General features: G+C 31.0%; 1 protein-coding gene across 1 annotated transcript in view; it reads right to left on the bottom strand.

Moving 5' to 3' along the window:
- The window catches only part of LOC124535360 (homeotic protein Sex combs reduced-like), a 35,625-nt gene that overhangs the window by 10,193 nt on the left and 3,606 nt on the right, over positions 1-21,826 (bottom strand). The gene's annotated exons all lie outside the window — the stretch shown is intronic.

Genomic DNA, 21,826 nt, shown 5'->3' with positions numbered 1-21,826 from the left:
TATGCACTCACATCCACAAGTCTATAGAGCGGGCAATGGATATATTTGAATTCCGGTATATAGCAGTGTAGGACTACCATTTTTAAACTTCTAAACGCTATTGAGAATTCCTAGAAAGAAGACTTTCCGAGCCGATCCGCTACAGTACCGAGACCATTTCAATATTTTCGCAGCCCTAGGTTTTGTTGTTTTTACCTCTTGATTTGTCTTAACACATCTTCACCAGTTTTTCGATGGAAAGTTTATAAGTCAGAGAATACACAAATGTCACTGTCACCTTCTCTAGATAAATGCTCGGGAACCTACTGGCATTGACTAGTTATACTTACTACATTTCTTTAAACATTGCCCTACATGTTGTCATCGTCCGCTGAACCGAATCATGTTATTTCAAACGTCATTTTCTGTTCGTCGCCACTTATCATTTGGCTCGTTGCCTTCAGTTATTAACATCAGCGTGAGACAAAAATGACTGGAATCACTTAATATTATTTATTATCTATATTAATATTGTAAATGTGATAGAAACTCTGTCTGTACGTCGCTCTTTCACGACCGAACCGCTGAACAGAATTTGATAAAATTTGATATGAAGCAAACTTGAACTCCAAAAAAGGGCATAGGCTACTTTTTTGCCTGGCACATGATAACCAATACCCCAAAATGCGAGCGAAACCGCGGGTGACTGATAGTGTTGAAAAATCTCCTGAAACTCACTCTTTGGGGTTATTAATTTCTTTAAAGAGCGTATGAAAAACAGTTACAGTCATTTATATATTATGAGACAATTATAGTAATGTGAAGGCGATTATGATATATTAATATTATAATCGCCTTCACAGTACTCAGAAGTAAGAGAGCAATGGTGTTATTTAATACCAGGTATTGTTAAAGGTTAGTTAGAATCCCGTAGTTGAATCCGGTTTTATTCGTATACAATTTATCACTACTTTGAACGCTCGCGAAGTCGCTTTACTCAAAGCTTGTAAGAAAATAAACGTTGACAATCGTTTATATAATTTAACCGGATAATAATACAAATGGCCGAATGGTAAGTGGGTTACATAAATGTGAATCAAGCGGTATCTGATCGGGATTCGAATGTACAAACTCAGCATTAAGAGCGAATTTCTCAAGTTCGTGGTGAACTAATCACGACGTAGAAATATTAGGGACGCTAATATCTTGTACACATTTACATAACGCGCAATAAATCTGTGCGCGGGCGCAGACGGCGCCGTTGATAAATTCCTATTGGAGCTTTCCGATGGTCTATTTCTAAGTGGCCATACCGACTTAATTTTAAATTGTATACTAAACGCCCTCCTCTAAAACTTTACTTCCTACTAACACGCGATAAAAATGTTTGGGAACTTCTGCTTCGTACGAATGTACATTTATATCGAATCGTTGATATCGAAGACAAAACAATTTCATCTCAAAGTTCTCTATTAATCTATATATAGAATCTTCTCTCGGGTGGTCTCCTAAGCCCCTGAGTGGAAATAAAAAGATTGCGTAAATGCGTAATGTTCAAACTTATGTTTATAATATTTAACGATCTCTTTACCAGTAGCTATCTTGTGCTCTGTATGAAATCTTATATCTATATAGATTAATTATTGATGTTTTTTTTTGAGAATTAGCGTCTCGTCTTTGAAATGTTAATTTAACACTTGCATCTCTAAGCATGTAGGTACAATTTCGTCTATTTTCTTTCCAGCTGTTTTATAATATATATCATCTAAGGGTAAGTGATGTACAGTAGACAAAATATATTATAAATGTAGGTAATAATAATTGTAACTTATCATACTATTTGTTGTTCATAGTTATTCTATCCAGTGCAAGATGCCATACAAGTCTCTGTAGATTATAAGTAAGCTGAATATCAAGTTAAGGTGCATTTCAAACGTGTGTATAATCTTGATGTACTTTACAAAGTTCAATAATAAATATCATAACTCATAGATAAATAATAATAATATTATTATTGATAAATATCATAATGATTATCAATTACCGAAAACACTATGAACCAAAAACATGTTTAAAATATCATCGATCGATTTTAAACCACATCCTATGTTGAGATTAAATTGTATATACTTATTTAATGTTTAATTAAAAAAAAACCGTCGAAAATATTTCGGACGCTTCTCAAATTGGTCGTGTCCACAATTACCATGGACGAAAAACCGGTAATAATTTAAAAATATCGTTCGTAAATGATGCTATAAATTAAACTTAATAATACGCACGCCCAGTCAGGGCATCATGTGCGGAAAGCTAATTGAATATTAATTTTATAATAAATCTGGTCGAACGAGTCTCGTAGGTATTGAATTTTATTTATAACTTAAGTCTAACGTTCAAGGAAATAGATATGGTAATTGATTATACGACATTAAATATCAAAACCCCTAAAACGTGATATATAACTGCTATAGATCTCTTTCTTATCTCGAAAGTGTAACGCCGTTGATATATTTAATATTTATATACGTTTCATTAGTATAATTTACGCCTACGTCGTTGAAATAAATTATTATTTTTTTTTTACGTATTTTGTTTGAATATAAAAGATAATTATATAAATTGACGGTCATTTTATAGAGGCAATGAACTTGGGCGGTTATCAGCGTATTCGATTTTTAAATTTAATTTATATCAGTACTGGATATAATTCAGATATAGTAAAGCGCAAAAGATTTAATTCGATCGTTTATAAGTCGTATATTTATGAACATACAAATTTATGGCTATATAATTTACATTATTTGCTTAGTTAAACACTGTTTGCTCTCTTTATTTCTTTATTGTATAAATTCTACGCAACATTTATAGATGCAGCTATTTATGTTAAAGAAAATTAGTTTTATTAATTTACTTGGTTGGTTAATATCGCGTCAAAGAACAATACTTACTATTATTGTGTTTTCAGGGTTTCAGAAATTGTAATTATAAGTACAAGAGATATAATATCTTAGTACCCAAGGACAACATATTGCTAGGTAAGGAATGGTTAATATTTCTTACAGCGTTAGAGTCTATTGGCGTTGGTGCACCGTTTTGCTGTCCCATAATACATCTTTATAATAAAAAAAATCTACGTTTGCTACCATGCACCAGTATAGATGTCAATTATCGATATTTTATGAAATGCTGAATAGTGTAAATAAAATTTGCATATATTTCGTCGCGCTTAAAGTAACGAATGACAATTGTTTTATGCCTACACCATAACCGTCGGTAAAAATTATTCGTAACATATTTATTGCGATTGAAATCAATTGTTCTACTTTGGATATAAACGTCTAATTATTTCAAACATATGTGAATTTTTCAGTAAATATGTTAATCTTTTGACGTTAAAATTCAAGTTACTTTATATGCGATATAAAATTGGTAAGTTATATTAGATTGTGCATTCAAGACAATCGAACCGGTTCTCAGCATGATATTTTTCAATCCGCCCTGATAGTAGCTTATTGGTGTTACTTGCAGCCTCTACTTATATAGTAATAATTGCTTAAAATGTCATATTTTTTAATTCAATTAAAATAATATCGGTAATCGTTTCGAAATACCAAAAGTGCATCGTTTAATGTTAAGAGCCACACCTCTGGCGGCGACCATTACAAACACCTTCCGTTCCTCGTAATTTATTACTTTTATCTCGAGCACAGTCGCGGTCACTGAACACAAACAAACGACATCTCCGACAATAAGACAAATCGACCGATTACAAGACACTACCTGCCTGGTGGGTCGGCTCCATGCAAATCTTTAATTTTTTCACGTCATTATTACTCTCTTTCAAGGAAAGTAAAAGCATAATAGGCACGTAAATGTCCATTAGTAGATCAATTATTCTCACTATCTAAAGAAAGTCCTTTCTCCGGACATCTGAATACTAGTATTGACAAAAAGCGATTACAATAGAAGTGACCTTGTGTGTCGGAAAATCGCATGGTCTGAACACATTTGCGATTTTTTTGCACTAATGTGATTTATAGTTGTCACAAAAAAGTCTTTGTTTAATTTCAGTTAGAGCCATATTGTTTTAGAATACCACTTGCGGTGAATTTGTAACAGGGCAGTGTAGCTGGAGTAATGTTAAAGTACGCTTGCATTCCAACATGCGACAATAATACATTAAATGGTACTATTGTATTTTAAATAATGTGAGTACTACAAATGTACCTACGTTTTAGTATGGAGTATTAAGTCTTCGCGAATGTAAACGTGCGCTATAATAGTCCAAGAATAGATTATGATATCATAATAGATACGATGTGTCTTAACTAATCTCGAGATACTTTATAAAAAATACGATCGGTTATAAATATACGAATGACTAAATATTTATGTAGTAAGTTAAAGTTATATTTGCGAGTAATTTTGATAGTTTATTTAATTTATTGGCTTGGAATTATTCTATGAAATACGTTTTATTTAAACAATAAATTATAATATAATTATTTCATCACACTTGTTTTAATATTAAAGTATAATCCTACGAAATCTAAGTGATAGGTAAATTAAAATGTCTTGATACAAATTTTACGACTGCTACCGGAGCGCTGTTATACTTAAATAGACTAATCGTTTATCCAACCAACTAAGCATGTCATTATATGTGTAGATATGTTAGAAGTATCAAGAGAGGTCATTGTCTTTTATAAATATGTACAAAATATATTTGTAGACATATCTACCAATCTTTATCAGCAACCCCACGCAGGTTTGGCACCTGTGTAGTAATAAATTCGAATAGAATAATTATGTCGATATGTCGGCGGCTGGAGAAAGAAAGAACTTGCTCGCGTTTATCAATTTCATGGGTTAATTTACGACTAGATAAAGGCTACTACACGGCAGCCGCGGTTTCGTCGAAAGAAATCTCCATACAAAACATTACTCGTCAGTGTTGAGCGATTTATGCGACGTGTTGCAGCCAGCGGAGTACACCACGCCGCTTACTGTATATTATCGTAGTGACACCGACTAATTTGTTGGCCGACTGATGAGCCAACTGCGGGGAAAGAGATGGTTTATGTTCGAAGATCGCTTTGGTATATTAACTTCAGAAAAATATGTAAAGTTTATATTACACGAAACATGTGGGTTCTCTTAATTTAAAAAATATATCTATCAAAGATGTTTTATAAAATTTGCAATTAGTAATCGAACATTCGCTATCCCCAATAATAATATCGAGTTATGATTTTAATGATATTGAATTACAAATGATTAATAAAGCGATTACGGTGTATCGCATCTAGTTTATAAGACTTTTCATCTTAGCGAGTGGATTAAATAAATCCGACGTGCTTTGCGCAGACGCTGTTAAGTGACGGGGCGCACCCGCGCCTCTCTTCATCGAGACAGAGACGCGGTACTGCCAAAACAATTAAAACAAAAAAGTTGATACGATTCGAAGACGTTTCTGAGAATACGTTTTAGTTTTACGTTTAATAGTATTGGTTAAACTAACGGAAATAGTTTTCGTCTTGAAACTAGAGTGAGAAAAAAAATATACTTTAGTTTCCAAGAATTCTAAGTAAAGCTTCAGTTAAATATCTAAACGATTTTGTTTTTAGTTTATCTACTTTTAATAAAAGTTAGTTCCTACTAATTCTATAAGTATCTCTCTTACTTTAATAAAATGACAGTCAGGTTATATAAAAAATTTGGTTACGCTATTAAAAGCTGTTGAATAATTTTATTTTCACAAAATACTATATATTAAAATTATAACACTACGCTATTGCTTTCGAATTACAAACAAAATTAATCTGCTATAAAATACAGTGTGACATACATTAAAAATATTACACCCGAAATCTATCTTTATTCGATTCTAATAAATACTAAAATTGTTTGATGTTTACTGAGGTAAGTCAGATTATTTCCTAATATTAGTTGAATATAACGGTATGTTAGTAATTTCGTAAAATCGGGGGCGTTTCAACGTGACGTGAAACGAGTGGCTTGCAATCGTCGCGTACGACGTTTCAAAACAAACTGATCTTCAAACGTCAGTATTTAGACATGTTTCTCGCAGATTTCAACTCTGTTTGAATATGTTTTGACTTTAGCTATCTGTATATAAACTATATTTTATAATGTAAACTGAAGGTGAATTTTTTGATTATTGTTCATTACAAATAATCAGAAATACTTTTATAATTTTTGATACGCATATACATGCCGCTTAAGATTATTTCCTTCATATTGATAATAGTTTACATTTGTTCGCAGGTAGGCCAAAGGAAATTTTACGGACGACTGAAAAATTATAAATGTTAAGAGCACCGTAAAAATTCATTTTTCGTAAAAGAGAAAACGATGTTTTCCTTCACCGCTGAGCACGAGATGAATTATAAAGACAAATTAAGCACATGAATCAGCGGTGCTTGCCTGGGTTTGAACCCGCAATCATCGGTTAAGATGCACTCGTTCTAACCACTGGGCCATCTCGACTCAGTCCATTTCTACGCAGTAAGCCAGTACATCGAGGAGCTGGTCCAAGTCCTCGACGCCTTGTAACTGCCAACACTATCTCTCACTATATGTGTTCGTAACCATCCAAATTTCTTTCGGGAAGGAATGTTGAAATTCTCGGATTTTCTGTAATCGCCCCGGCTTACACGGTACAATATTGATACCAAATATACTACTGAATTTGTTAATTTACGACATCAAATTAGAATCTTTTAAAATTATCAGTGTTTCTTTACTAACTTGTCCAAGTATTATAAATATACAAAAAGCTATATCTCGAATCACTCTATTTAGTGAAAGAACCTCATCAAAATCCGTTGCGTAGTTGTAAAGATTAGAGAAAGCGAATATACTATGTAGTGATAAACATTTCATTCAAATTACTGTGATCATTTATAAAAATCGCATTAAATTCTGTTGCGTATTTAATAAGATGTAGAGACTATCCTTGATCTTATTAAAATTAAGTATAACTAGGTGGACTTGTAAAGTCGTTTATCTAAGGCAGACTTCATGAGCTTAGCTAGTGGATTGGTTAAGTATTAGTGTAACTAATTACTATTGTTATTATTACTGGGGTGAGTTAAATAAAAAAAAAATCTAACATCCGCCTTGTGTTACAACTCTACTAAAAACCACAGTAAGACTAAGTACAATTGAAATCAACGATTTTTTTATTGATTAAATAAATCATTGCTATTGCTTTTTTTAGCTTTCTTTACATTAACATTATCATAATTATTGTTTATTAAATTATACCATGTATAAGCAGAGCTAATTAGATTCGTAATTACATGTAAAAACTAAACTATCGGACATAACGTGTTTCGCTACTTTTTACTCATCGATAAATATAGGTATGGAAAAAATATAATCCCGCATAAAATCAACTTCGCGAGATCTCATATCGTAATTCATACTATAAAATTATAATTAAAGATAGAATTATGCACAGGCTTTATTAAAGCCTTATGTAGTATCCTCCACTACCTGGAGCTAGATAGAACAAGGCCGCCCCTCCCATTCCATGATAATAATTAACCAATTACAATATGACAAGCTATCGCCGCCATTTTAATTGGGTTGCTGAGCGCTTTGCGGAAACATGCATATCTAGATATAGTATAGCTTAGTCTATGAAGCCGTATTCTCCAATGGATTATAGTTTTTAATCGTTGGTCTCGAATTAAAATCTCATATGTAATGTTTTTTAACATCTTTAATTAGAAATGAAATTTTCAAATAAATTATACATCTTATATAATGTGCTTAATTCTTAATAAATTGTTGCCTTAACATAATTGATTTAGACTGGAGCTTAAAATTGGAACGAAATTATTTTTTTAAGAAATTTAGGTTTTTCTGAAATCTCAATTATAAACTATATATAAATAGCTAATAAATATGTTTTGAATACCTATCATTTCAATTGTATTATAATAATTCCGACCAGACTTAACATATATAATTTTATTAAACTGGCCCAAAACAATAGTTATTCAAAATAAATTAAAATGTTAGTTTTAATTCTGATATGAAAATGTATTTGTTCTGTGTTTTTATATTTAACAAAAACTGATCCGTGATATAGGCGTATTTTTTCTTTAGAATTAACAAGCTTTTTACTTGCGCTCGACAAGGAAAGAGCCATATATGAAACTTTATTTTTCTCGTGTTGAAAAAAGACAGTAAGAGGATCGTATATAAAAGTTACACCTCCAATAATTAGTATGACCTTTCAAAATTTGGTATGAAATGCGTGAGGGCAACTTATTTTTCATATTTTAGTACAAAGCAGGAAACCGCTCACAAATTCTAATCACAAACTAAACAACTATTAATCAAACCATCAATCTGATATTGGCGTTTTAATTGCACATTGTTTATTGCGCTTTAAAAGCCGGGGAAAGCAAACGCAACAATATTTTTTCCATATAACCATTAATATCTGTCGTTTTGTTTCGTAGAAGGCGGTTCCCCCACCGCGGGGTAGTTGTAGACTTGTAACTTCACAATTGCGCTGTCGATTCCTTTGTTTACAACTTTGAATTAACATCTATTAGCTAGACTGAGTTTTACTTTAATTTGTATATTTATTGACGTATTTGATACAATCAATAACATATACATATGTAAAATATAAGAGATTATACTGTATATTGGTAGTTTATGTAATTTCGTTAAATTGGCTTCTTTGGGATATGCCCAAAAAATTTATCGTCAACAATCTTACTCTTGAAATTTCAAGTTAAGGACATTAAGGACTCGATAAGTGTAACAGTTCAAATAATATTGATCAAACGTTCAGGAATTAATGAAGTGGGCATGTCGACCTCCGTCACATGCTGTCGAGCCCTATCCTGACTCCTGACCTTTCGCAGGAATGTCTAAGAAACGTGTGGGCTTTTCCAATATAGCAATTTTGGTCTTGCGTCGATGCGCCTACATGTTCAAAGGGGAATGGGTGAAGGTTGCGAATGTTATAGAAATTTAGTTCGTATTCATACTGATTACAAGGTGAATACTTAGAAATAAAGGAAGATCAGATATGACTGGTGAACAAAAGTATATTCGTTTTTGACGGTCAGTATATTTGACATAACCAAAGTTTATGTTATTCTTTAGGTAGGCTGATTTATAGTAGCAGACCTAAAATATGTAGGTCTCCTAAGGTTTCTATAAGGCTATGTATTTAACTCTGAACGTATCATTAGTTAAAAATAACATATTTACTTCATAAAATAAAAAATAGATGTTTTAATTTTTTAAATGTAATATTTTTTTGTGCCATATAATGCAAATCTTATCATCAAAACAGTTTTATTAGATTTTAAACTGTATAATTATTGAATTAAGTTTGAATTTACGTTGTCCAGTGTAGGTGTCTATCGAGGGATTCCAGTTGATCGACACTGCGGCGCTAAAGTCGTCTTCAGACTATTTAAATTCCAGTTCGGTTCGTTGCGTCGCTGGTTTATACGGTGCCGTTAATTTTAGAGAAATTGAACTAAAGGCGATATCGATTTTCTTAGCTATTTGCTCGTTGAGAGGCATAAGAATATATTTTTGATAGGATTGTTGTAAAACAAAAATCATATATAATTTGGTTTATAAGTATACGTAAAAAGGATTCGGAAAGAATAAGAAGTCAACAATAGTAACATAATGCTAAATATAAAAATATCAATGTTATTAAAAAGTATGGTATACTAACCTACTTGTCATAATATTTCGTTAACAATTTTGCTTAAATATGATAAAAAGTTACGGTCACGGTTCAAACACAGAAGACATTAAATACGTTGAAAGTAAATTAATATGACGAATTTAATTACATCAAGCTGTAAAGCAGACGTACAGGGCTGATGACAGCTGTTTTGACAGCTCCGATATTAATTGTGACGTTCGTGTCGTTAGGGCATCGCCCAGCTCTTCCGTTTCCACGTCATTAATAAAACGAGCAATAGTAGAAATATTTATCAATGGCATAATCGATACAGAAACAATTATAACCGCATTCATCAAAATTCTCGATTCTGCTTTTAAGGTGTTCCAAACTTATTCCTCACAATTCAACATTCGACTCTAACTCGACTTCGTACAACTCAAAATCGATTATCGTCTTATGGTAGCAATGAAAACTCAAAACGGATCTTAACACCTTGAAATAAATTGTTATTTTCATTGTATTGTTATGGTATTAGGCACAGACGGTATCAAATAACATTAACATTCTTATCTGAGGTCTGTCACACAGCGAGCACGTCAAAGTTCGAAAGTGAAAAACGCATCATAATTAATAGTCGATGATACGCGAGGATCGTAAACAAAAGCGGTGATAAATGGATTATAGTCTGATACTAGATAATAGGCACTGTGGGTTGTAAATCGTCGTTTCGTAAGCGCTCAGTACTTATTTTGGGCCAGTGGCCAGTGTGTATCAATGTAAGAATCGGACTTTTCAACGATTAATATGATGTATGAAGTTCTACTCGATTACAATAATAAAATATTTTGTTATTCGAAATTCGAGTTTGACAATTTATTCGTTATCGTTTGATAATTTTTTTTTCATTTCGCACTTGAATTTTTAAATAATAATATGTTAATATATATTTTTTATTCAACACATTGTATTCTATCTGTTCTATTTGTAAGCCATTTATTAAAGCAAGCTATTCCAAATACATTATCATTATCATTGTTTTAGTCACAAAAACATTTATGTAAAAACTATTTTATTTTTAATAGCGATTATCGTTATGCTATCGTTATTCCAAATGATGTATAGTCTGTCGCACATTATAGTTTAAAAGGCGTGATGTATTTTATTACGACATGTCATTACAAAACGATTCGATTCTCGCTGTTATTGATTACATTTGACAATAAATCGTGGTGCACTTTTAATATCATGTGAATTAGGCTAATGTTTGAATGATCTTCAACCTTTAATCCATTACTACTCACTCTTAAGAGTTAATATATTTTTTATTAATATAGAGAAGCGAGTGCTGATTTAATGGTTTATATAGTAAGGTCATTGTGATGGTCGGTTTGTATTTGATTACGAAATTGATCCAATAACTCAAAAGAAGAATTTTTAAATGCTACTCAAAGGTTATTAAACAACGATATTCATCAATTTGTAATAAAGTGAAAATATTTTAATAGTCATTTAAAATCAATAAAAACAGCCATAAAATTAGTATAAAACAACCATAACGATGTTTTATGCGATATTTTCATAAATTTATTATGTGCTACTAAAGCGTATGTTTATTAGTTATACCTACCATCGTAACTCGTGAAGAAACGACCTCAACACGTGTGGTTCCGAAATCAAATTAAAATCGTGTTTGATAAGATCGAGTGGCGGTTATGGAAATTTATGACTATATTACCTGCGCGGGCGCATCGCGACCGACAAAAAGCTGGTCCGGACTACGCAATTATTTATGGTCCGCAAATGATTATAGTTTACGAGCGTTTGACTGAATACGCCCCTGGCGAAATTGTAAATAGGCGGTGGCCAAAATATGTCTAATACGTAAATTACATAAGTGCAAAATGTGCTCAAACTATTACAGTTTAAGATCACTTCGTTCAAAACATAAACAAGACGGAACGTGAAAGAAATTCGAAATTAAAGACAGGACGCTCACAAAAATATGTTGACCGCAAAAGACACAGAAATAAATCAGACAGATGACAATTTAAAGTGGTTAACCCACTAACTGTGACCATTTTAGATACTTTGATCAGATCTTGTCGAAACCGAACCTGCAATGATAAAATAAGCTCACGTCACGCTTATTCCTTACACGTTAAAGTCTAGTTTTGATTGTATCATTGTTAAAATTGTGGGTGTTTGTTCTACAGTCTTTAGAGTCGGCGTAGAGATTTATGTTTTTATTTAAGAATTAATGATATAGTGTGAGTAATCGCCGTTATGCTAATTTGAAATAATCTGAGCTCGTAAATATAAATAATTTAAAATGCGTCCTAGGGTTTGTAACCCGATGCTTGGTTTTAAAAGTTCATCTAAATATTGTTGCTGATGTCCAGACCTCTGTAAATATGCTACGATTGTTTTAAAGACTTATACGGCGCAGCCATTTTATATAATTGTTTATTCAAAATGCCACAGGTAAATATGTGATAAATATTTATAAGGTTATAATTTATAACGATGAAATTAAACATGGCTCGTGCAAAAATTGTTATGAAAAATTAATAATATGGTAAAAATAAAATATTCAAACAAGATATCGCGTTTCTTGCAATTTTAATAATTTTCCTTGAATACCTTGCCAAACCCCCGATACGCACCTGGCGCCGCGCCCTGAGACTGTACTTTACGATCTGTTAAAAGACTGACTTCGTTGCCCAAATTAACACGAAATAAAAACGAAATCGATCCTTACAAAAAAATAAGCGAAAGAAGATAAAAGCTTAAAAAAGGTCCACGTCAAAACATTTGATTGTATTAATATTTATAGGCATCGAATCGCCGCAGGAAAGGCGGTTTCGAGATGAAAAAAAAAATTTTATCAGACAGTTCAGCTTTTGACTAAACCGCAAATTCTTTGTTAAGAGATATTTATGGACTTGAAAACAATTGCAGTGTTACTATTATATCAACTTTGACAGCAATAACTGTATTATTTCGGTTTTTTTTGTACATTCAATGAAGATGTCACACTCGTATCAGAAGCGTGTGTACATTCTACATTTTTTTTTTGGAATAGCGGTTATAGAGAACGAGTGCTAAATATCATTTAAAGCCAATTTATATTCGGAAATTGTGTTGGTAAGAAATAGTAAGTTTGGATAACTAAAATTTATATGAACCATATTTTGAGAAATTACATTTTATTAGACTTATATTTATCAGCCAACTTAAAAATGTCTTGAAACCGTATAAAGACAGCTGTTTGCTATTAATGGTCTAATTTTTTTAAAATATTAAAAACCAACTGATTGAACAAAAACATTACGAAATAGGTACTGATGATTGTGATTTTATTCGCATGACAGTGAGATGTAAGATAAAGATTTTGTTAACCATGGAGCTTTCATGAAGTCCCTTGGTTTTATTTCTTATATCTTTAATCGCAAATTATTTGTAAGTTTTCATTTTGAATACTTTAAAAAACATGAAAAATAATAAAGAACTAAATTGAATTATACATGCTACTCAAATTATGATAACCACGCACCTAATTTATCAATACCCCTTGCGCAAAATCAATCTATGTGATAAAATAGCTGTTCTTGAGCATTTGATGGCGCTGTCCGAATTTTAGTATAAATTTATATATATACAGGAGATAGATGGAAAATGATGCGTGAGTTGAGTTTTGTTTATGTCCTTAAGATTAATCTCGAAACAACATTATGACCATACAGGCCTATAACAAGGATGTAGTTTTCTGCCTGTAAGGCACTTTCTAGAATTATTAATATTCCGTTTTCTTTTTGGGCTAAAATCTATTGCGTTATGTTTGATGTCCTATTGAGTGTACATAAAATAATAACTTAATATATTAATTTTTACTAAACTTGTTTAAAAAGGGTTTGTGTCTTCTTCTATCAAATGTTAAATCAACGATGACAGAAAGAGTAAGCGTTTAACTAAACAGCCGCTCAACATTTATAAGTAAGGCTGTTAATCGCTTAGCAGACATCATGTACATACAACCCTGTGACATTAGTATCACATGTAACTCGTAGGAAGATGTATTAAGATATTTTCATATATTTAAATAGACGCTACAACCAGTGTTAAAATTACTATCATGACCTTTGCAACGAGAACATCTCCACTGCAGCCGACTCAGATTCTTACACACATTGCACGGTTCTGGCTAATTTACACTATCAATGTAGCGGATCTTAATATATGGGCGTTGGGTGACAGCGCTCTAAACATTTTCCCATGTGTTTTTAAAGCTTTTTATTATTTTAAGAGTCGTATAAATATGACTTTACATTTTTTGAAATGCATAAGATCTTAAGATTATTTCAAAGTATTTAGTAAACATTCGGATAGCATATTAATATTATTTTAGTGAATTGAATTTATAATTTAATATTACGTTAGCATAATCATTTTATTATAAATAAACTATAGAGAGAACTATGAAGGTTTGTCAATGATTTTTTATGAAATATATGAGCGTTCAATTAAATTAATTTATATTATACCTGTAATTGAAAATAGACATTATAAAATTGAATGTGTATCTTTTTTTAACAAAAAACATTAATTAAATCAAACTGTTTCGTTCGCTTGAAATACATTTATGAATGTCATTGACATAGATGTAAACTGTGAATGTTTTAAAATAAAACCGTTTAATCAATCATTTCGTAATTAAAATTATATTTTTCATTAAACGATACACATTTCAACTAAAACAAATAGAGTCAGATAATTGTATATAAAACAGAAAATAATTATAAATATTCAAAATTCATAACTCAGTGTGTCTGAACCGGTCGCTTGAGTAACGACGTAGGATGCCTATGCTAATTCCGAGTACGCAATATTGCGTTTGCGCATGTATGTATATACGTATGTATGTATGTGTACGTTTATAAGCGAACCCTTATGGGGAACTTAATCAGTGTCTGTGCGTCGACACGGGTTATTGAAATGAAATTAAAACGCGAACACGGCTTTCATTATACATCTTGTAAATATTAATTAAATGTAACTTTCTGTATTTTGTTAATAGTAATATTAATAAGGGATCCCGCACGCTGCTTGCATCATTTCGTAATCTAACCTTTATCTTGTTGAATTATTTCAATTATAAGAATAATTTAAAAATATTGATTATAATTTCATTGTGATCTCCGTATTCATTTCTTGTATAAAAGTATGAATTATTTAAAGGAGTTTGTATAATATTCAGATATAGTACGACACAACTTAGATGTAGCATCGGCAAAATTCGTAAAACCGATCACATCCGTATTAAGTATGCTATCCCAAATTATCAACATTTATTTCTTATGTGAATATGATTTTTACACAAACGAAATATCTTGTAATATCATATAACCTAATATATTCGTTAATTTGATACGTCGATTTACATGCACTTGTTTTCTCGGGTTGAGCTGACGTGAGAATCTATAGCGACGTATAGCGTCAAATGGCGCAATAGGGAGCTATTTCTATTGGTTTTATAAATCGACAGCAATTTCATTTCATTTTCCGATGCTACATCTAATTTGTGTCGTACTATGCTTCATTGTTTAGAATATACGAAAGGCATATGTCAATTTTTTTTTATTGATAGATATCACAACTGCCTAAAGACCTTAAAGATACTATTGCCCTTTAGGAAGCATCAGACATTACTTACATCACTGATGCTTTATCAACTAAGTTATGCTTCAAATCGAACCTCGGAATCAAAATATTGGCAGAATAACTAGACTTGATATTTGAAGCAGTTGGTATTTATTTATCTCATTGATGAGATCTGGAATGCAAATGACTGAAAACTAGATAGAGCTTGTGTTTGTAAATGGAAACCTTTCACGATATACATAAAACATTCATTTTGCTTTGGTGGTTAGATATCGAGGCAAATATCGAAGTTATCAATAAGGCCGAGGGCTTACAATGTTTTTCTACGTCTGTACGGCGCTCTATTCGTTTTTTGTGAGTAAAAACTTTGCGTTATGAAAAATGTCTATCGATATTTTAATTGTTTAGTTTACATAGCTAGCCACTAATAATAAGAGAATTATCTCTTAATAGACTCAATGAGTCTAGAAGTTGACACTTCCATACCTCGGGAGTCATCCAAAGTTGTTGCCTGTAGTTTCTTAGGTCATACTAGAGCGCATTCCGCTCAGTTTATACTAAGAGAAAAGATTGCACCTCATGTGCGATAACTAGTGCTCAGTAATAACTTCTGCAGCTGGGTGGTGTCTGTCGAGTTCAGCGTCGTAATCCAAATCAAAAGATTATCATTATCATAGAAATTATCATAAGACATTTATGTTCTGTATTATTCATGATTTTAACTCACATCTATTCAACGTTTAATACGCATACGTAATTTGACGGAAAGGCTTTATGCAAACCTGACTGGATACCAACCACTCATCGCCATGACATATTCTACCGGCAAGCAGCCATACTTATATTGTTTCCGGTTTGATAGGTGAGTAAGCCAGTATAACTACAGGCACAAGGGTCAAAACATCTTAGTTCCTAATGTTGATACTGCATTGGTAATGGAATAAATGGTTGATATTTCCTTACCATCAGTTAGCCCACTTGCCTCCGCACACTAATATCATTAAAAATATACTTTAACTATTTTAACACTGTATTAAACATGTAACAAATACATAGATATCAGTTTATGTCATGCATTCTTATTAAATTTACGTTATAACCTAATTTAAATTGGGTTAAAAGAAATGAAAACAGAAATAAAGTAATTTTTTTAAATGTGTTATATGTAAAGTTTAAGAGACATTTAGTCAAATTATAATTGATGGTAGTATTGTAATTCTTCAAGGTTTGAGTAGGTAGACATACAACGACAATACAGATAGCATCTGACAGCTTATCTAACAGAAATCTGTGTTCAAACTAACGATTAATTAATTACAAATTATTGTTATTAATAACATATAGTAACAATTGTTTGTTTTGGAATTTATACAATTGCATCTTAGACAATACTAGTTTTGATCTGGTACGAGATTTTTATAGAATCATGCTATTTAAATTTTAAGCGATTTAAATGTGTAAAGGTAATTTATTATAGGTATGTAGTTATCTTAATATAATTTTGCCAATAGCGCACATACTGTTTTGTAATTTTCACAAATGTTAGAAAGCACACAAATCTAAAATAATATTTTGATGACGTCACGACCTAAATAAATACTACCAGAGAGTATGTAAGCATATTAAAGATTATATATTGTATAAAATAACTTTCAATAATTTGTCCTTATAAAAAATATACCTTTGTATTAATATTATTTACAAGACAAAAATAATTTCAAATTTAGAACATAAATTACTTCATATTATTTATGTACAAGTATTGTTATTTTGATATTATGACGAGTTTAATATAACTTCGGACAATAATTAGCGGAAAAAAATAATAATCGATCGATACTATGCGTAAATAATCCCAAGCGCCATCTAGTTAATAAAATAATAGCGAATTATTTATTGTATGTTATTATTAAATTAAAAAATTATGACATTACACCTGCCTCTCGCAGTTGCGTGTGTAGCCGCCTTGTTTCTTAAATATGATTACAGTCAAATTATAAATGCAAGTCATATAAAGTGCATACATTACAGGTTAGTTATAAAAATTGACATCAAATTACATGTTTTCACCAAAGGTGTTCAACTGAAGCTACGTGTTATTTAAAAGTAAACACCATGAAAAATAACGGTTTCCCTTTATATTTTATAGCGGCTAAAGTTGCCATCAATAATTGAAGTTGGAAAGTCCTAAGGGAGTCGAAGGGCTTACTTGAATCCTGATACTGGCTATATATATTCAATTTATTGCATTATGAACTTTATGTTAAATGCAGCAAGTGCAATTATGCCTTGTACTTAAAATGATTTAGCACGTAATAGTTTCTACGGTTTTACGTGAATACTAAGCGAGTGAATGTATTTTATAATTATTTAATGATATATTAAGGTATGTATTTTCTATCAAGGTACTTGGAGCTAAATCGTGCTTAAAATTATGATAAGTTTCCTCAGGTTGAAGTAAATACGTATAATTTATAGATTACGTCTCACGATATACTATTTGCGCTATTTAATATTCTCAGCGAGAATGTTATTAAAGGTAAATTATATACTTTTTAATCGATTCACAAAAGCTATTTATATTACGAATAGCATTAAACATTTTTTGATATTTTATAAATTTATAAAGAATACCTTAAATTAGCAAATATGCATATTTTCAAAATCATAATATGTATTACTTTTGTGCATGTCTCATAAAAATAATCCACTAATACTTTCCTTCAAAGTATCTTAAACATTTTTTTACGATTTACCTTACGACGGTACGATGTAAATAAATAAAAATTCGAAAAAACATATGACGTTCTTAGAATTGGCAACTACATACGACTTTTATACATAAAATTATAATGGGCACGTCAGGTCCCAAGTTTCGCAAGGTTTTGCAACGTCATCGCCGCCATAGCTGCCGATTCGACCAACCACAGCCGCCTCACTAATCCCTTGCTTTTATTTATTCCTGACCATTCAACTCTTAGAATTTTATTTATATTAACCCTTTGCATGTATATGCATTTTAACCAGTTGAGTTTTGTTAGTTTTTTTAATGCTTTGGCGCTCGCCGCGGTAGTGGCCGGTTAGTACGGGCCTGAGGTCTAGAACGCTTGTAGTCATTTTATCTTAACGCTTATCCCAAGGCTTATCTATGTATAGTAAATATAGGGGAGGTTGCTGTTTCATTACTATCTTTTATCTTTGTTTATGCCAGTCGTGATGTTGACTTGGTAAGTTACTTTGGTGTAGTTATGTTTATGTGTTTTCATGTTTTTAATATTCAATACTATTGTGCTGTTTTTGAGAATATATGAGATAATTGTCAATGTACATATGTTTTCAAACGCAGGCTTGTACATCATGATTAGTATCTTCAGCGCAATTGACTAGTCCCGTTGATAACGGTCTCCAAGATAGTCCAGAACTTAAATTGCATTATTCACAATATTAGTAATGTACATACAATGTTTATATAAACCACACCAGTCTTAAAACTAAAATTATAAATTATGTCTCATTTTAATTTGTTTGTAATTGCAAACGTTAAGACGGATTAAGATTAATGCAACAAAAATCAAGATATTTTTTCTTTAAATTCATTTACCATTATAAAAGACAATAAATAAGAGTAATGTTTTATCTTTTTCATTTTACACCGAGAAGCAAAACAATACCTTTAAACTCTTATATTTTATATTTATGTGTGAAAAACATTAATTATAAACAATAAATTCACCGTCATAATAATTAAAGGTTATTATGTAATTTAAAATAATTCACGCGCTTATCAAGAACGATATAATAAATTGCTACTAATCATATTACCGACATTCAGTTGAATTTTACTCGAATATTAATTCAGTACTTTTGAATAAGTAACCATAATTCTATGTGTCTCGGCGTTTTGAAATACCGATCGCAATCTACATCGATTAACATCTAATCATTTATTATACTCTATAATTACTTAAACTGCATTGAGATCAGTAAATAGAACTTGAAGTAATCTTTACATAAATACCTTTTGATAGTTTCTCGGAATTTAAAGTCACTTTTTGCGATAATGCGGTTTGATAAAAGCTTATAATATTCATGGCGTCATTAATTTGATAAAAAGGCGTTTAGTTCTATTTTTATTTATTTACCGCATTTTAAACCTTTGAGTTATATAAAATGCAATTATCGTTCTTGTTCTTTTAAATATAAGGACTATAATTGTATCGCTTTCGTGTTCAAATGTTACATTAAATGAAGGAGTTCCTTATGTTTCACATTTATTTTTAATTGCCTAAGAAAATACTGGTTCGTGAGTGTTTCTTTTTTTTTATTTACAAACAAACAAATCACGCACATACTCATACATTGTGATATAAAAGTTATGAGCAAAATAAAAACCGTGTTTGTTATATTGTTACACTCTTATTTCGTTATTTTTTTTAGAAGTTATATAAAGAAGTGACGCTCGTCTACTTCGGTAGAGGCAAATAAAAATTTACCCCTTTTTTATGAAAAGTTTTAGTCAAAAAAGTTTTCTTACGTCCCGTTTTACGATATAATTGAGTTCTATCACAAATGTCACATGTATTCGACAAGCCGTTTAAGCGTTATTTAGTAAAAAACCTTCGATTTTAGATTATTTGTATGACTTTGTCTAATATTAAGGACAATTCAACTGTTCTTCTTAATAATTTTACTTGTCTTTCTACCTACTTAATATCAATATAAGTGTGTTAGTATCAATTTTCAGGTGATTAATTAGCGTTTAAAGTTATTTTTCTATTCATCTCGTGATCAGCGGTGAAAGTATGAAACGCGTGGAAATCGACATTTGTCGGAAGAAATATTGAGATGTATTGAGTTACAGTACCGGCGCGATAGAGCTTGATCCTATTCCAAACAAAAGAAAACTTTGCTGAGAAGATAAGGGCTGAGGAGTTTTAGTTCAATTATTTAAGGAAGTTGATTCTGTTATATTTGAAGTAATTGAAGAACTATATAGAAGTGTTAAGAATTAATTCCAAAAAGAAATTTAGGGAATTTACTGCAGTTTTATTTAAATCAAAAATAAATTAATATGGTTAGATCCATAGTATTTGGTTTATAAGTATAATAATAGCTCCTCGAGTTGCTTTTAATATACTTATCTATCGCAAAACTATTGAAATTCAAGCACGGCACGCATACTCGTGTTGGCAACACTTAAATTATTACCCTTAAACATGGCACTGCGACCCTTATTTGCATACCAAACTATCTAACAATTAATGTCATCAAAAAGTATTTATTCTAATTTAATTTATATAAATGTTTATAAATTAATCTATAACTTAAATAGCTAAATCTATATTCGATGTACTTATTACTTAACAAGTTAAATAATTGGAATTAAAATAACGGAGCAAACATTGCTACCTTGTCAGATATAGGTTAGGTACCTATTACGTTAGTTATAACTTCTTACAAAGTATGTATGTATTTTTAAAATATAAATTAATTTCTCGAATCAAAACATTTTAACGCGTGACAACTCTTACTGTAATTTGTATCCTGTCAATTAAATACTAATTAGAGGAATTTTTCGCAAGGTCGTCCAAACGAATAACGTAGGAATACAATACAATTATTCAAGAGTGTTCGGGACATCTGTTCTTGTATTCTTTTTGTCGTGACACGAACATTTAAAACATTTACCTACTCGTACATATGTGTCAAGTCAATTTAAAACGTGCAATATGATATGACGTTATGCGGTCATTATTTAGGTCATACGATTAAGATTGAAATATTTATCTTAATTATAGAAGTTTCTTATTACAAGTTGTATATTCGATATGAAGTTACGGCTTATAAATACACTGCTGGACTAAGAAGTGTCCTTTAAAGGATTTGATGAATACAATTATGATATTATTTGGCTATTTTCTTTCTGAATTATACTTTTTAATATAGAATTTTATGTCATCTATTAAAGCTAAATTCAAAGCGTCATTTGTACTTAGTTTAGTTAATTAAGACGTTAATTTCATTGCGTGACCTATTACCGTATTCCTTTGTGTTCTACTTTTTAAATTATTTTTTCAACCTTATTATAATATTACGGAGCTTTTGTAAATATGTCATTTACATTAATCAAGTAACACCTAACTAGAGATATATAATATATATCTCTTTATTATTAGATAATCTAAAGACAAGCATAATTTAAAGCCGATTAAATAAGAACCTAGTTCTCGCTCAATACCAGAAGGATCCGTCAAATCACATATCACAGTGACGACGCGCTTTCCCCGTCATTAGAAGCCAGAAAGAAAAAAATCTTCGGGTGTTCACTTGTAAGCGCCCGCCAACAAAGCCATTATGCCTTATTATGGACATCATCCATCAGCGCGCCATATTGATCCAACATTAATGCATGCTAATGTTTTATAAACAGATATATAATTTATTTTGTCTCCACTTTGACTACTAATTGATGAATAGTTTCTTGTTAGA

Source organism: Vanessa cardui, chromosome 14, assembly GCF_905220365.1.
Source record: "Vanessa cardui chromosome 14, ilVanCard2.1, whole genome shotgun sequence".
NCBI classification, from domain to species: Eukaryota; Metazoa; Arthropoda; class Insecta; order Lepidoptera; family Nymphalidae; genus Vanessa; species Vanessa cardui.
This window is presented reverse-complemented; position numbering and strand designations above follow the sequence as displayed.